At 33.5% G+C, this 12,105-nt stretch overlaps 1 long non-coding RNA gene across 1 annotated transcript in view; it reads left to right on the forward strand.

Moving 5' to 3' along the window:
• The window catches only part of LOC127542132 (uncharacterized), an 88,970-nt gene extending 77,130 nt beyond the window's left edge, over positions 1–11,840 (forward strand). Inside the window, exon 3 of the long non-coding RNA XR_007948550.1 lies at positions 7,001–11,840. This is a non-coding gene — a long non-coding RNA (uncharacterized LOC127542132). The remainder of the gene's footprint in view (positions 1–7,000) is intronic.
• Positions 11,841–12,105: the final 265 nt, after the last annotated feature.

The raw sequence follows: 12,105 nt of genomic DNA on the forward strand, positions 1-12,105 counted from the left end.
AGTTTCTTAATTTCTCCTCTAGGAATTTGGATGCTATACCACTTGGTACTACATATATGTTTAATACTATTGATTCATTATCTATAGTACCCTTTTTTGCAAGATATAATTATCCTGGGGATAACTTACTGTAATCTTTGCTACTATTTTGATTGGATTTTTGCATCAATATTAATTAGGGAAATTGGTCTGTAATTTTCTTTCTCTGTTTTGACCCTACATGGTTTAGGTATCAGTGCCATGTCTGTGTCATAAAAAGAATTTGGTAGGATTCCTTCTTTCCCTATTTTTCTAAAGAGTTTGCATAATATTGGAATTGTTCTTTAAATGTTTGGTAGAATTCACATGTAAATCCATCTATGTGGCCCTGGAGATTTTTTTTAAGGAGTTGATTAATAGCTGGTTCAATTTCTTTTTCTAAAATGGGACTACTTAAGTAATTTGTTTCCGCCTGTGTTAATCTGGGCAATCAATATTTTTGTAAATATTCATCCATTTCACTTAGATTATCATATTTATTGGCATACAGTTAGGCAAAATAATTCTTAATTATTGCATCAATTTCCTTTTCATTGATAGAAAATGTAACCTTTTCATTTTAGAGACTAACAATTTGACTTTCTTTCCTTTTTTTGATTGAATTAATTACAAGGTTTATCTTTTTTTTTTTTTTCACAAAACCAGCTCTTAGTTGTCTTTATTAGTTCAATAGTTGTTTTTTTTTTTACTTTCAATTTTATTAATCTCCCCTTTTATTTTCAGAATTTCAAATTTGGTATTTACTTGGGGAAAGGGGTTTTTTTAGTTGGATGCCCACTTCATTGATCTTCTCTTTCTCTATTTTTTGCAAGTAAAATCTAAAGATATAAAACTTCTCCTAAGAACTGTTTTGGCTGCATCCCATAAATTTTTGTATGTTATCACCTATGTCTATGATTTCTTGTTTCACCTACTCATTCTTTAGGATCAGATTATTTAGTGTCCAATTTTTGGTCTATTTTTTCCCTGGATCTTTTTTTTTTTAATGTGATTCTTATTGAATCATGATTTGAAAGGGATGCATTTACTATTTCTGCCTTTTTGAATTTGATTTTGAAGTTTTTATTCCCTAATTTATGGTCAATTTTTTTATAGATTCCATGAACCACTAAGAAAAAAAGTATACTCCTTTCTGTCTCCATTCAATTTTCTCCAAAAATCTATCATATTTAAAAGTCTATTTACCTTCTTAACATCTTTCTTATTTACTTTGTGATTCAATTTATCTAATACTGAGAGAGCAAGGTTGAGATCCCCCACTACTATAGTTTTGCTGTCTATTTCTTCTTCCAGTCTCTTAATTTCTCCTCTAGAAATTTGGATGCTATACTTGGTGCATATATGTTTAATACTGATATTGCTTCATTATCTATAGTACCTTTTAGCAAGATATAGTTTCCTTATCTCTTTTAATCTATTTTTGCTTTTGCTTGATCTGAGATCAGGATCGCTACCCCTGTTTTGTTTTGTTTTGTTTTTTTTACTTCACCTGAAGTATAATACATTATGCTCCAGCCTTCCAGCCTTTTTACCTTTATTCTCTTATCATTCTTCTTTAAATGTGTTGTAAATAACATATTGTAGAATTCTGGCTTTTAATCTCATTCACATTCACAATTAAAATGATTAATTCTGTATTTCCTGCCATCTTATTTACTGCAAGTTATACTTTTCTCTTTCCTTTTCCCTTTTCCTCTTCCCCAGTATTTTGCTTCTGCCACCACCTCTCTCAAATAGCCCTCCTCTTTTAGAGCCCCTTCCCCTTTCTTACACCTTTCCCCTACTACTTCTGTTTTCCCTTCTATCAGCTTCTCATTTTTCTTTACCCTTTCCCCTCCCACTTTCCTATATGGTGAGACAAGTTTCTCCATGAAGTCAAATATGTTTGATATTCTCTCTTTGAGCCAAATCTGATGACAGTAAGATTCTCACAATGTTCATGCTCCTCCCTTCTTTCCCTCAATTATAATAGGTTTTCTTTGCATCTTTGTGCCATGTAATGTCCTTCATTTTACCTCCAATTTCTTCTTTTTCCAGCACAATCCCCTTTCCACCTCTAGTTTCTTTTTTATATTATCACAGTAAAATCAAATTATGCCTGCACTCTCTAAGTATGATCATAACAGAGATCTAGTTCTCAAAAGTATCTTCCTTTTTACCTTTTATGCTTCTCTTGAGTTCTCTATTTGAAGATCAGTTTTTTTTGTTCAGCTCTGGTCTTTTCACCAGAAATAAGTGAAATTCATCTGTATCATTGAAAGTCCTTCTTCTTCCCTGAAAGATAATGCTCAGTTTAGCTAGAGAGTTGATTCTTGGCTGCAATCTAAGTTCCTTTGCCTTTCAGAATATCAGATTCCAGGTCCTTCTATCCTTTAAGGTGAAAGCTACTAGGTCCTGGGTAATCCTGATTGTTGTTCCTCGATATTTGAATTGTTTCTTTCTGGATGCTTGCAATATTTTTATCTTGATCCAAATAATTCTGAAATTTAGTACAATATTCCTTGGAGAAATATCATAAAAAGGTATCTTTATTTTTTAGAGGATAAGAGAACAAATGGGAGGCCAGAAAGAAGCATAAACAAGCAGGACACCTTGAAAAGCTATAGGCTGACCTTACTATGTATCTAAGAAAAGCAAACTATACATAATAAAGATGTGCATAAACAATCTTCGTTTTCTATTCTACTACATATATATGGAAATGGACTTTATATGGAATTTATTAAATTTAGAATAAAAATATAGAAGGAAGAAAAGAAAGATGGAAGAAAGGAGGAATGAAAGGAGGAAGGGAGAGAGGGAGGGAAAAAGAAAGGGGAAAAGGGAGGAAGGGAGAAAGGAAGACAGAGTTTCAATAACACTTCTGACACTTATTAACTTAGTGACCATGGTTCAAGTTATTATTCAAGGACATTGAGCCTCAATTTCCTTATCTGCAATATAAGGATCATGATATCTATAGTACTAGTGTCAAAGGGTTGTTTTAAGGCATAAATGAGTGATATATATGTTTGTGAAGTGTTTTGTAAACTTTTAATTGTAGATAACATGCCATGTCTTATTATCTATATCTCAGCCTTATAATTATTATTTTTATATTATTAGTATTATCTATTGAATTCTTTTAGAATATCCAGAAGTTTTCTCATTAACCATAAAATTATTGAGGCCATTAAAAAAAAAAAAAGACATGGCACCTAACCTCACAGAGCTACTAGAAAGATAAAATACACAAATAATTATAATTAAAACACAACATGATTAGTACAGAAATAGTACTGCATGAGGTCCACCAAAGGAAAGAGATCATTCCTAACTAACTGCAGGGATAAAGTAAAGTAGGAGGTGATATCTATTGTGATAGATTTCAACAAATCAAAAAACTGGAGAAGGAAGACATTCCAAGTGTAAGGAATAGGGCAAATGTGATTGTAAATAACCTTCACACATTAATGAAGGGAAGAGGGAGTAAAACTAGCTGTATATAGAGGCAAACATGTTATCGGGTTTAGGAGCAAAGAGCAGTATTTGACCACTCAAAACATATTACAGAATATTCTTCTCTGGACCAATAATTTTAGGAAATTTTAAGAAAGTCCAAAAGCATTTTTCCCACTGAAATGGGTTAAATTCATCTGTAATTTGTAATCTTGTAGAATTTGCTTGAGCACTGAAACATTGACATCCTTGAACCTAAATGCCAAGGTCAGCTGTCCTATCAACAAAGCTATAACATCTCCTACTGTGGACGGGTAAAATATCTAAATTCTCTCTTGGACCAGTAACAGACAAATTCATGGGGGTTATGAAGGGCGGTCCATGATGAAAGCATGCACAAAGATGATGGATCACCCTATTCGTGTGGGCAACCATCCCAATTTTTCTCAGAAGCAGAAAGTTACAATGGAGAGAGCACTGAGGTCACGAATAGCTTAGTCTGAACCATGCTTCATAACAGTTTGCACAGTCAATTGACTTCTCTGGAGAGGTCTGTTTTCTCATCTGTAAAATGAGGAGTTTGGACTTAATTGACTTCTAAATTCCTTCCTAACCCCATACCCTCCCAGGATCCGTTCGCATTGCCCATATTTAGTTAAGAGTATCATTACCTATTTACCAAAAGGTTGTCCTTTATAGTTTTGCCAAAGTAAAAAGATGGATGTTCTTGGGGGCCAGGTTCTGGTCCTGCTCTAACACAAAGGACTCATATGACAGAGCAGGTTATTTAACTTCTCATTTCTAAGACTATAAACCACAATGAATTGCCACCTGCATCAGTGGAGGAGGTGTCTATCCTGGGAATCTTATGTCTGGACTGGAATAATCTAATAATAAAATTTAAAGAAATGAAGACATTTGATGACAGAAGTTTTAGGGATCAACACAAAGTAGCCAGACCAAGCCCAGAGACCTTGCTAGCCTGATATATTAGATAGAAAGACACATGATATGAAATGATGGAAAGATAGAGGGAAAAATCTTAAAATAACAACCAAACAATATGGATTTATGAAGTGCTTAGTGTATGATAGGCACTATGCTAGATAATAGAACTTGGGAGTGATGAATCTTTATCTATTTTTCTTATTCCTTTTCACATTGATGCCTTTTAAATATCTTTCTCCTCACTCCTTTCCCAAATACTTAGAATATTTTTGATTGAAATCTTAAGCCTATTAAGTCAAGTAACAAATGTTTTTACCTTAGAAAACGTTCATTTTTTTAGCCTTATATATCTCTGAGCTACTCTTATTCCCAAATTTTACTGTGCAAGAGAAGAATTAAGATTAGATAAATTTTAAGTTGTTTTTACTCAGATGATATTTCATTCATTTATATTTTACTGTGAGGGAAAAAAAATATTGTCAGTTTGACTTCTGGAAGATAAAATATAATAAGATCCCAGCAACCCACAAAATACCATAACGAGTTAAAGAAAGTCACATCAACACATGACCTTGTAAAATGAGCAAATATCATAAACCCTATATATTATTATCTTAATCTTATAAATGATTCACTTCCCACATTTGATTTATACATTTTTACTTTTAATGTTGACTTCTAATGCCCTACTTCCAAACCATCCTATTATATTAAATAGACAAATACTTTTGTGACATTAAAATGTTCAATGATGTTAAATTAAAAAGTTACAGATTTGTTAAAAAAAAAAAAAGAATTCATCATTTTGGGCACTGAGTTTTATACACACACACACACACACACACACGTGTATGTGTATGTGTGTGTGTGTTGAGATAAATTATTGCCTCAATCCCTGGGCCATGGAAAAAGGAACAAGGCATCATGAGGATATAATTAAATTAGAAGTCAGGAAGACCTAGAGTCAAGTTCCAGGTCCAATACAGAATAGCTAATGGACATAGGGCAAGTCCCTTAACATTTCAGAGCCCTAGACAACCATCACAAGACAGTCACTAGCTGTGTGACTTTGGGTAAGCCACTTAACTCTGATTGGCCCCAAAAAGAATAAAAAATAAAAAGTATTTGGATTCAAATCTTACCTCTGACATTCTAACTCTATCATTCTAGGCAAGGTATTAAATTTTCAGTATTCCAGGCAACTCTCAAGACTCCAAAATGCAATATTGACAATATTCATTGGTAGGAGATTCCTTAACAGGAGTCCTTACCCTACCTACACTGATGAAATTGCAGGTCCAAACCAAAAATTAGAATGATAAATTAAGAAATGAAAAACACATGCATATGTAATTTCAGTAATATCACTTCTTCATGTCACTTATGACATCCTTATGGACAAAATGGAGAGATGTAGAATGATAATTTAGTCAGGAGCATTTACAATTGATTGAACAATTGTCCCTATCAGAAATCTGCAATTTCATATGATTATAAAATGTTAAGACCAGAAAGGGAGTCTAGCAATTATCTAGCCAAATCTCAAAAATTATATATGAAAAATATGAAGCCCACCTAGAGAAAGTGATTTAGCCAACATCACACAAACTAAACTTTAACTAAAAGCTAGCTAGTTCCTCCTACCTCCCAATTCAATACTCTTCATTACTGTACCAGTATTATGTCAAGCTACATCCTTTGTACTAAAAATACTTCCACTCAACATCAAACTCTGTGATGAAGAGTACATCAGAATGATAGGGACTTGTGATTTCATTGCTATAAAGAATTCCCAGGCAAAGAAACTCCATCTATTAAATAAATCAGGTTGATACCTTCTTGGCAACTTATAGTCTTAGAAAATTGCTTGGAAATCTGAAAACTGTCTCTTGCTGAAGGTTAAAAAGCCACACTGTCAAAAGTAGATTTTCTTGACTTAGAGGTAAGCTTTCTATCTACTATACCATAATTCCTATCATATTTAATGAGCTAGTAGTTATTAGTCCCATAGCTGAACCTTCCTCAGGAAGCACCCATTTATGCCTAAAGTGATAAGTTCTTTGGAGGTCTATACACTGCAACTTGTAGACCCTATCTCAGATTTCCAAGCAACACTAATGATTTTGTTACTATTGACCAAGAGTCATCTTAGTGCCATTCTCAGAGATCTATTATTACCTCTCCTTCTATCCATTCAGCTCCCTACAGTTACTTTCCTTTTACTTTCAGAGATGACATGTTTCTCACACATTGTTAATTTTAACATCAAGCAAAGAGCTTGTAAAGTTCAGAGGCAGCTGATCTGTTATAAAGGATGTCATTAGGCTTTGTGGCATCGAATAAAAACATTACCTTGGAAGCAGTAAACTTTCAACCACTTTATGTCCACAAAACTTAGCTCTCTGCTTCTCTTTACCCTGCCTTCTTTCCATGTAATATCATTCCTTTATTAAGCCATAAAAGCTTTCCAAACAGGAAGAACTGCTTCAGGACCCATTCCCCATTTATAGCCAAAATTGGTATTTGCTTTTTCTTATTGCTAATTTCTGTTCCCTCTTCTACAACCTTGTTGCAGAGAAAGAATGTCAATGGGAGGAAAAAAGAAGACATAAGAAGTCCAAGAAAAAGAAAAGCAGTCCAGAAGGTCAGAGATTCATTGAAGAAATTTAGAATTAAACTTTCTGTCCTAAGATCTTAAAGATGGAAATATTCTCCATTCTAGGGAGGATGGACTCCAAAGTTTCCATCTGGAGTCAGAAAAATGAAGGGATATCCATGAGGATGGAAGAAGCTATACACTGAATCAGAAATATCTATAATAACCATTAACAAACTGCATCCTGGAAGTGATCATGGCACCTTTTTGATTATTCCATTTTATAGTCTGAAAAATGGTAGTATTCATAGTAATAAGATTATGACCAGAAATAAAGGATCCAAATCACATGAATTGCCATTTTCAAAGAATAGAGAAAGGAAAATCTTCATTCACTTTTTTTTTTCATTTGATTTTCCTTATCAATTTCATTAAGGACTAAAGGAAATGATGGCTTATTTGTTTAACATCTGAAAAGGAAATGAAAAAAATGAATTCAATTTATTTAGTGGAACTTTATAATTCAATTAAAATGAACTTTGAAGAAGGAATTGTGACCATTAAATCATGATATTTCCTTTTTTAAGAATTATCTGTCCATCTTGACTTGATGTTAAGAAAAAAGTTTCCTAATATTAGGTTGTCTGAAAGTAGAATGGACTGCCTTATGAGTAAGTAGACAGCTTTCATTAGGAGGCCTTTAAATGGAGACTGAATAGTTACTATTTAGATCCATTATGGTAGGAATTTCTTTTTGAGTATTGGCTGTTGAGGTATTATAGTTATATGAAAATTCATGGGCCTGATCCCACTACTGGTTGACACAGAAGCCTTGACTTGCTCTATTTCTATTCTGGGCACTGATTTGCCTATCCTTAGAAAACCTTGCTCAATCACTTACTAAGTGGAAGGAAGGAGAGTTTCACTATATTGCTACTGAAATTTTTGTGAATTTAGACCTACTACAACTTAGAAATCCTCAAGGGATCCACTAGGTTCAGCCCTACCTAGTAATAACTAGGATTGCAGACATCTACCATCAAACTCAGAAATCACAAAATTTCAATGTTATTATATATGAGTGAGATGGGGAATCTGAACTTTTCACTCTCTGATGTCAGATGGCTTAAAAGATCAAAATTATATAAAAATTGATAAAATGATTTGATAAATTTAGTTACATAGTGAAAAATCACAGTGAAAATGTTGATCTCTATCTGTGCTATGACTATTAATCAGCATTATATAAGCAATCAGAAAAGTGTATCATATTGTGTCCTCCCCCCGCCTCTTTCTCAAAAAAGCTATCAGCAGCCAGTATCCAAAAGGAATTCCTACCATTACAGATTTAACAAGTAGTTATCCAAGACTCTATTTAAAGACCTCCAATGAAGGCTACCCACTATTTCTGAAGGAAGCCCATTCTACTTTCAGCCAGTCCTAAGATTAAGAGGCTTTTTTCCTGATATCAAGTCAAAATTGGCCCCTTGTAACTTTCACTCATTATTCCTAGTCCTGGCCTCTGGAAAGAAAATTTAATGTAACTTCTCTAATACAATTCCGTAGACATAACATGATCTCAACTTGATAAATTATAAGTACTTAATTCACATGATTTTCAGACTTCTTTTTGCTTCTAACTGAAGGGTATTTAAGGATCTGAAAGAAGTGGCCCAAAATAGTAAGATAAGGCACAAGGAAAGATCCATCCACTGAGTGCTAACCTGATATATGTTTTATTGCCTACATCATCCCCACACTATACTTACTTAACCATCAAGTTAGTTTTTTAATACTATTTTACTTTTTTCCAATTTCCATGTGAAGACAATTTTAACATTTTTTAATATGAAATTTTGAGTTCTAAATTTTCTCACTCCCCCCAAGACAGTAAACAATTATATATGTGACCTTATGTAAAATATTCCATATTAGTCTTGTTGAAAAGAAGCAATAGAAAAAAAAAAAAGAAAAAAGCAAAGAAAGTAAAAATAATATGATTCAGGCTGCATTCAGACTCCCAATTCTTTATCTGAATGTGAATAGTAGTTTCTATCATGAGTTTTTTGGACTTGTTTCAGCTTATCATATTGCAGAGAAGAGCTAAATCATTTATAACTGATCATCACACAACATTGCTGATACTGTATACAATGTTTTCCTGGTGCTGCTCACTTCATTTTGCATCAGTGCATGTAAATATTTCCATGTTTTCATGAAATCTATCTGCTCATCATTTCTTATGGTCCATTGTATTCCATTAGAGTCATATAACATAATTTGTTTAATCATTTCAATTTTTCTGCCCTATTCTCCCTCTTCATACATCAAGCAATCTGAAATAGGTTATACATGTACAATCATATTAAACATATTTCCACATTAGTCATGTTCTGAAAGAAGCAGCAGAAAAAAAGAAAGAAAAAATGACACCCCCCCCAAAAAAAAAAGTGAAAATATATAGTAGGGGCAGCTAGATGGCACAGCGGATACCTGAATTCAGCAGAACCTGAGTTCAAATCCAACTTCAGACACTTAACACTTACTAGCTGTGTGACCCTGGGGAAGTTACTTAACCCCAGTAATTCCATCGGTGGTCATACTCTTGATTTCCAATTCTTTGTCACCATAAAAAGAATCAAGGCAAATTTAATGAAGGTAGTTCTAATAAAATAAAAATGTTATCGATGGTGCAGACTCACCTAACAAGCTAAACTTACACAAATCAGATACAATCATAGAAGGCATTCCCCTAGAACACCATTATCTCTAATTGCCCTTACCTGGAATTATATTAGGAGATACTAAAAATATAGCTCTCATCTATACCTAGAGAGATATTGTAAGGACTGAGTGTGGATCACAACATGGTATTTTTATTTTTTGTTGTTGCTTGCTTGCATTTTGTTATTTTTTTTTCCTTTTTGGTCTGAGTTTTCTTGTGCAGCATGATAACTGTGGAAATATATATAGAAGAATTGCACATTTTTAACATGTATTGGATTACTTGATATCTAGGAGAAAGGGGGCTATCTAGGGAGGCAGGGAGAAAAATATTTGGAACAAGATATATACATATATATATATATCTCAGAGAATTAGGAAAACATTGTATATAATAGCAGCCCTGTATGATGATCCACTTTGATAGACTTTGCTCTTCTCAATAATATAATGATCTAAGACAATTCCAAAGGACCCATGATGAAAAAATTTTATCTACATCCAGAAAAAGAACTATGGAATCTGAATATAGATCAAAGCATACTATTTTCATTTTTTTGATACTTTTTTCTTTCTCGTGCTTTTTTTCCTTTTTGTTCTAATTTTTCTTTACAACTAATGGAAATATGCTTAATATGATTGTACATGTATATACTATGTCAAATTGCTTGCTGTCTTGGGGGGGATGGAGAGGGAAGAAGAAAAAAATGGAAATCAAAATCTTATAAAAGTAAATTTGAAAACTAAAAAATTCTAATAGAAATAGAAATAAACCAAATTATATATTTATGCACACAAAGATGTACCATACATACAAATGTATGTACAAATATGTGTGTGTGCATGTATCTGATATAATTTATGTCTAGTTTTCCCAAAAATGTGGGTAATTGGAATTCTGAACTCCTCTATGATCATTAAAGGTAACACAAGCAAGTCAGCTCTGGGACAATATTTTACATCAAATATAGAATATTCAAAGGACTCAAAAGAGCTTAAAACAATCATAGAAACATACAAAGGACTTACATAACTCATCACCTTCTGAAAGGGAACTGATCTGGGGTTGCTATCAAAGCAACTTTTCAACATTCCAGAGAACTCCTCTTTCCTACAGAGGTTTACACATTCTCCCTATAACCTGTGGGGTCATTTTGTCATTGTCATAAGTGACAATTTTATACTCCCTTCCCCAAAAAAGTTAAACATACTTTGGAAGGTGCTGACTACTATATTTGATGTCTCCACTTCCTCTCATTTCACTGTCTTTTTTACTGAAATTATTTTCTCCAAAGTGACCAGTGATCTCTTAATTTAAAAATCTAATGTTCTTTCCTCGTTCCCAATCCTTCTTAAGCTTTTGACATTGCCAATCAACCTCTTCTCCTGGATTCTCATCTCTGAGTTTTCATCATGCTTCTCTCAGTTCTCCTCCCATGTCTGACTGCTTCTCAATCTCCTTTGCTTTAACTATATTAATGGCATAGCCACTAACTGGACATATGCTCCAAGGTTTTGCTTGAGACCCTCTTTTTTTTCTACTATACTCATTTGGTGATCTCAACTCCCATCTTTATAACTATACATTTGTGTTCTACATAACATACATCTTATATATCTAACTGATATATATGTAATATTATATACTAGATGTCTCTATTGCATACATCTAACCCTAGTCTCTCTCCTGAGATCCAATCCAGCATCACCAATTGTCTCTCAGAAATTTTTTTAAAAGCATGTCAAACTCAACAAGCCCAAAATAAGCCTCATTATCTTTCCCTAAAAACTCTCTCCTCTTTCAGACTTCCTTGTTCCTATCAAGGGCTATACCAACTTTCAATCAGCCAGACTCCTCACTCTCCCTCAACACACCTATCAGTTGCCAAATATTGACGTTTCTATCTTCACATTTCCTGCACAGGTCTCTTCTCCTTTCCCACAAATGTTTGTTAGTATGAACTCTCATCAGTTCTCATCTGAACAATTACAGTTGTAGCTACTTGGTTTCCCTACCTCAACATCTTCTTGATTCCATTCCATCCTCCACTCAGCTATCAAAGCGATTTTCCTAAAGTGTAGGTCTGACCACTTTTCCTTTATTTTATAAACTCTAATATGCTCTGTTGCCACTAGGATCAAAAAATTAAGTCATCTTAAGGGTATTTGAAGCTCTTCGTGTCATAAAAACATACCACACACACACACACACACACACACACAAATACACACAGGTATAGGTAGATCTTTCAATTATTAGGGAACAGAAGGGAAAAGGAGAAAAGGGAGATACTCAAAAGAGGTGGGATAAAGCAGGGATTAATTCTAAACAAAACAAACTCTAAGGATATGTAAAAATT

Source organism: Antechinus flavipes, chromosome 6, assembly GCF_016432865.1.
Source record: "Antechinus flavipes isolate AdamAnt ecotype Samford, QLD, Australia chromosome 6, AdamAnt_v2, whole genome shotgun sequence".
Classification (NCBI taxonomy): Eukaryota; Metazoa; Chordata; class Mammalia; order Dasyuromorphia; family Dasyuridae; genus Antechinus; species Antechinus flavipes.